Source organism: Rhinichthys klamathensis, unplaced genomic scaffold, assembly GCF_029890125.1.
Source record: "Rhinichthys klamathensis goyatoka isolate OS25496 unplaced genomic scaffold, OSU_Roscu_1.1 h1tg000056l_1, whole genome shotgun sequence".
Lineage (NCBI taxonomy): Eukaryota > Metazoa > Chordata > Actinopteri > Cypriniformes > Leuciscidae > Rhinichthys > Rhinichthys klamathensis.
Window position 1 is genome coordinate 1,790,999 of NW_026606601.1, and position 6,000 is coordinate 1,796,998.

Sequence of the window (6,000 nt, forward strand, 5' to 3'; positions counted from 1 at the left end):
CCTGCTTTAAAGAGCTCAAAACTACTCGGTTACTATCGTAACCTCAGTTCCCTGAGAGAGGGAACGAGTATTGCGTAGCTATACGCAGTGGGGAAACTCCTTTTCCTCGATTTACTGAAACCTATATGTAAAACGCATTTGCAGCTGCACAGCTAGCACACTGAGCGTCTGGCACGCTCATAGGCTGTGCTGCCGCAACTGCACAACCAATGGCGCGGGCGACTCTGACATACAGCCAATGAGCTAGCTCAACGTCAGAGCCCGTCAAGGGGGTGTGGTTTAGCCTATAAAAGACCCCCGAATTCGCCATTATAGCAGGTTTATACGACTGAAGCGACAACTTCACCCGTTACTAAGTGCGGCCGGCTACGCAATACTCGTTCCCTCTCTCAGGGAACTGAGCTTACGATAGTAACCGAGTAGTTCCCTTTCGAACGGTCACTTCGTATTGCGTAGCTATACGCAGTGGGGACGCCCTGTAAAACGCTGCACCCTTAGTAACTGGTTGCACTGCAACTCAGGCCCCCTGAGCTAACAGAACAAGCCAGAACCCAATATAAGAATATATATATATAACAGACCAGACACTGTCAGGCCTGAATAATATATAAGAGTCAGTAACAACCAACAGAATATACTAACAAACCCCGACACTGTCAGGATTATTAGTACAATTCATAACCAGCCTAAGCGGGTTTTATATATGTATGTATGTGATTATGCACAGTAATTTTTTGTAGACAAGACCAGACAGCATCGAGTCTTAATCATACTGAAAGAACCTTCGCCTGCAGGGAAGGCACCTCCATATTATAGAACTTCATAAATGTGGAAGGCGAGGACCAGCCGGCCGCCTCACAAATATCTTGAATGGGAAACCCAGATGACCAAGCCCATGACGAGGCCATGCCTCTAGTCGAATGGGCCCTGACACCTATAGGGCAAACCTGACCCACTGAAGTATAAGCCATAGAAATGGCATCCACTATCCATCTAGACAGTCTTTGTTTGGTAACTGGACCACCCTTAGATCGGCCACCAAAGCAGACAAACAGCTGTTCTGACTGTCTAAAAGACGCAGAACGCTCCAGATAGACTCTCAGCGCCCTGACAGGGCAGAGAAGATTAACCTCCCCATCCTCGGCAGAAGGGGGAAGGGCTAATAGCGTGATAACTTGCGCTCTAAACGGCGTTGAGAGCACCTTGGGTACGTAACCATGCCTGGGTTTGAGAATGACTCTGGAGTCATCCGCTCCAAACTCCAAACATGCCGGACTCACAGAAAGGGCCTGCAGATCTCCCACTCGCTTGATAGATGCCAATGCCAACAGGAGAGCAGTCTTGAGCGAGAGTGGTTTTAGACCCACCGACCGGAGCGGTTCAAAAGGCGGCCCCTTCAGGGCCCTGAGGACCGTGGAGAGGTCCCAGGGAGGTACTGATGGGGGCCTGGAGGGGTTAATTCTCCTAGCGCCCTTCAGAAATCTTACTACCAGGTAATTTCTTCCCAGTGATTGACCAGCCACCAACGCATGATGCGCTGCGATGGCTGCCACATAAACTTTGAGCGTGGACGGGGTGCGGCCCGCGTCCAGTAGCTCCTGCAGGAAGGAGAGTACCACCGATACCTCACATGACTCTGGGTCAACTCGATTTTTCGAGCACCAGCTGGAAAAACCCGACCACTTCAAAGCATACAGACGCCTAGTAGACGGGGCCCTTGCTTCAGAGATAGTGCCTAAGACCTTGTCAGGAAGGCCCCCGGGTACCCGTTTAGGCGCCACACATGGAGGGCCCATAAATCGGGTCGGGGGTGCCATATCGTCCCTTTGGCCTGTGTGAGGAGGTCCCTCCTCATTGGAACGGGCCAGGGGACCGTGTCTGACAGCTGAACCAGCTCCGGAAACCATGGTCTGGATTTCCAGAGAGGAGCCACCAGAAGGACTGGGCATCCGCTCTCCCTGACCCGTTCGATGACTTGTGGGACCATCGAGATGGGGGGGAAAGCATAAAGGGGGCGGTTGGGCCAGCGCGTCCCTGTTCTTCGAGAAAAACACCCTGCAGTGGGTGTTGGCTCTCGAGGCGAAAAGGTCGATTTCGGCCTCGCCGAATCTCTCCCATATCAGACTGACCGTCTGAGGGTTCAGAGACCACTCGCTTAGGGGAGTGTTGCCCCGTGAGAGCATATCCGCGCCCAGATTTTGGACTCCCGGGATGTGCGCTGCTCTCAGGGAGCTCAGGTTGGCCTGTGCCCATAGGAGGAGGTCCCTCGCCATAGCATACAGGTTGCCCGACCTGATGCCACCCTGGCGATTTATGTAGGCCACCACTGACATGTTGTCCGTACGGACCAGGACATGGTGACCCCTGAGGTTTAACAGAAATGCTTTCAGGGCCAAACCAACTGCTTTCATTTCCAGACAGTTGATATGTAAGCTCTGCTCCGTGCTCGACCAGAGGCCGGAGGCAGGCTTGCCCTCGTGCAGCGCTCCCCAACCCAGGTTGGATGCGTCTGTAAAAACCACCTTCCTCCTGGAAACTACCCCCATGGTCACCCCCTTGTGGTACCAGTCCTGAGCCCGCCAGGGAATCAGTGCTCTTAAACACCCGTGATTCACCATAATGCGCAGGCTGCCTGACTGCCATGCATGGGTTGGCACACGGCGTTTCAGCCAGTGCTGCAGCGGGCGCATGCGCAGTAATCCCATGTGGAGTACTGATGATGCGGCTGCCATTAGACCAAGCAGTTTCTGAAACCTCTTCAGAGGCGCGTGCTCGCGCGCCCTGAATGCGGCTGCCAGTGTCTGCACAGAGAGCGCGCGCTCCTGAGTGAGCCGCGCTTTCATTGTCACCGAGTCTAAAACCGTTCCCAGAAAGACCACAGTCTGGCTGGGGTTCAGTTCGCTTTTGGCAACATTGATTGTGAGACCCAGGCATTTTAAATGGCCGAGAATCAAATCCCTGTGAACTATTAGTTCGTCTCTCGACTGCGCTAGCACCAGCCAGTCGTCGAGATAATTCAGCACACGCACACCCTGGCTTTTTAGCGGGGAAAGCGCTGCATCCATACATTTCGTGAATGTACGGGGTGCCAGACACAGACCGAACGGCAGAACGGTGTATTGATATGCCCTCCCCTCGAAGGCGAATCTCAAGAATGGCCTGTGACGAGGGTCGATCTGAATATGAAAGTATGCATCTTTCAGATCCATTGAAACAAACCAATCCCCCGGGCGAACTTGCGCGAGAATTTGTTTGAGTGTTAACATTCTGAACGGCCGTCTCATGAGAGCCCTGTTCAAACGTCTCAGATCTAGTATGGGTCTGAGCCCGCCGTCTTTCTTTGGAATTAGAAAATAGCGGCTGCAAAACCCCGAATACATTAGCGCGGGAGGGACTGACTCTATCGCTCCTTTTGCTAATAAATTCTGAACTTCGGTGCGAAGCACGTGACCCACGCCGCTTCTCACCGATGTCTCGATAACCGCCTGGAATTTCGGGGGCCTGCGAGCGAATTGGAGCGAGTAGCCTCGCTTTATAGTGTTTATGACCCAACTCGACACACCGGGGATGGCTTGCCAGGCCATCACCCGTGTGGCTAGGGCTTGTCACACTGAATGGGGGGGACCGCCTAACATTGGGGGACCTGATACCCTTACACTGTGATTTGTGCACATATTGAGTGTTTGACTGATTATACCGGCTTTTGCCCGGGGGGATTTCAGTCTTACAACAGGGCGGGGGCCGCCTAGTGAAGGGGGACCGTGAACCCGTGTGATGTGATTGTGAAACATACTCTTTTTGTGCTTTATTTGGGTCGCCGTGAAAACGGCGTTTGTTTGCAAAGACGCGCTCACTGCTGCGGGCCTGTTTACAATAATAAAATCCCCAGCCGCCTGAACTGAACAGGGAGCTGTGGGAAGTTTTGCCAGCTTTTTCGAGGGTGGTCCGGCTAGCGCGAGACACGAGCCCTCTCTCTTTCCTCTCCGTGCTAGGACGACTTCGGAGGCACCTGGTCGGCCGCGGCGCTGGGTCGAGGGCCTTGACGCCTGGGGAGCGGGTAGCGCTTCGCGGGCCTTAGCTGGCGTTGGCTATCAGCCGCAGGGCGGGGCTGAGAGGCCTGTTTCACCGACTTGGCTGGATGAGGCGAAGGCGGCGGCTTGGGCTTGCTGGTCGCGGAGCTCGACCGTTTCGGCAAGAAGTGTCGCATGGCCTGGGACGCTTTCTGTGCCTCTGTGTACCTCTCCGAGAATCCTTTCACCGCCGGGCCGAAGAGACCGGAGCTGGACACCGGGGCGTCGAGAAACCTCGTTCTGTCGGCGTCCTTGATCTCAGTGAGGTTAAGCCAAAGATGGCGCTCGAGCACGACCAAGCTCGCCATGTTTCTTCCGATGGCCTGTGCTGTAGCCTTAGTAGCACGCAGCGCTAAGTCTGTAGCACTCCTCAGGTCTCGAAAGGTCTCCGGGTCCGGGCCAGACTCGTCCATGGACCGGAGGAGTTTGGCCTGGTAGACCTGCAACACGGCCATCGTGTGCAGGGCCGATGCAGCCTGACCGGAGGCGGAGTACGCGCGTCCAGCGAGGGCTGAGGTGTTTCGGCAGGGTTTGTTGGGATGAGCGGCTCTAGCTCGCCAGCTAGCTGCAGTGCTCGGGCAAAGATGAGCTGCCACGGCCTCTTCGAGGGGCGGCAAAGACTCATAACCCTTTTCCGCTGCGCCATCCACGGAGGAGAGCGTCGCGGAAACTGCAGAACCCACACGTGCTGAGTAAGGAGCGCGCCAGGCCTTGGTTAGCTCCTCGTGGACCTCGGGGAAAAATGGCGCCGGTTTGTGACGCGGGGCCTGCTGGCGCCCCTCCAGAAACCATCCATCCAGTCGACTACGAGGCGGCTCCTCGGGCGAGGCCCACTCTAGCTCGAGGTCCGCGACGGCCTTCGTCAGGATCCGAAGCATTTCGGCGTCGGAGTTCGTCCTGGTCGCTAATCCACTGGCCACGGATTGAGAAGCGGTGACGGGGTCGAGAGAGCCCGGCCATTCGTCCTCAGAAGCGGCGATGGATATGCTGTCGTCGCGCTCGAGAGATCCGCCGAAGGAGACGAGGCCCGCCACGTGTGGGGGGGGGCGTTGGTCTCCTGTGAACAGGACCGGTGATGGCGTTTGAGTCGGAGAAAGTGAAGCACGCGGGGACGCGGCCGGCGTGCGTTCACAAATCTCCATACCCTCCGGTTGCCGTTGGCTGCGACGCTTCTTCTTCCTCGGAATGGAAAGCGTGGTTGAAGCGGCATCGCCGTCTCGAGAGAGAGCTAGCCGATTGCGCAGCACGGAGATAGGCATGCAGTCGCAGGCCGCACATCCGCCGGCAGAGAGTGCATTCTCCGCGTGGTCGACACCCAAGCAGGAAATGCAGCTCTCGTGTTGGTCTGCCTCGTGCAGACGGCCTCCGCACGTGGCGCAGGATGAACGAGGCATTCTGTAAACAAATCACAATAATATAAAGGATATAGGATGTCGCCGGATAGCCACAGGTGAGACGGCGTCAGGAGACAATCGACGTGCAGGCGAAGTCTGCTGAAGAGAAGCTCGCTCAGGCTGAAAGGCTTGTTCGACGGCGAATTCACAGTAAAAAGCTCAGGGACATGTGTACTGTCGCTGAAGGAGTAAAATCTGCTATAATGGCGAATTCGGGGGTCTTTTATAGGCTAAACCACACCCCCTTGACGGGCTCTGACGTTGAGCTAGCTCATTGGCTGTATGTCAGAGTCGCCCGCGCCATTGGTTGTGCAGTTGCTGCAGCACAGCCTATGAGCGGGTCAGACGCTCAGTGTGCTAGCTGTGCAGCTGCAAATGCGTTTTACATATAGGTTTCAGTAAATCGAGGAAAAGGAGTTTCCCCACTGCGTATAGCTACGCAATACGAAGTGACCGTTCGAAAGGGAACTGCTGCAGTGCGTGCTTAAACCTTAGACTGTAAAAAAAAGGCTTAAACAGAACTATATTGTCGCTGG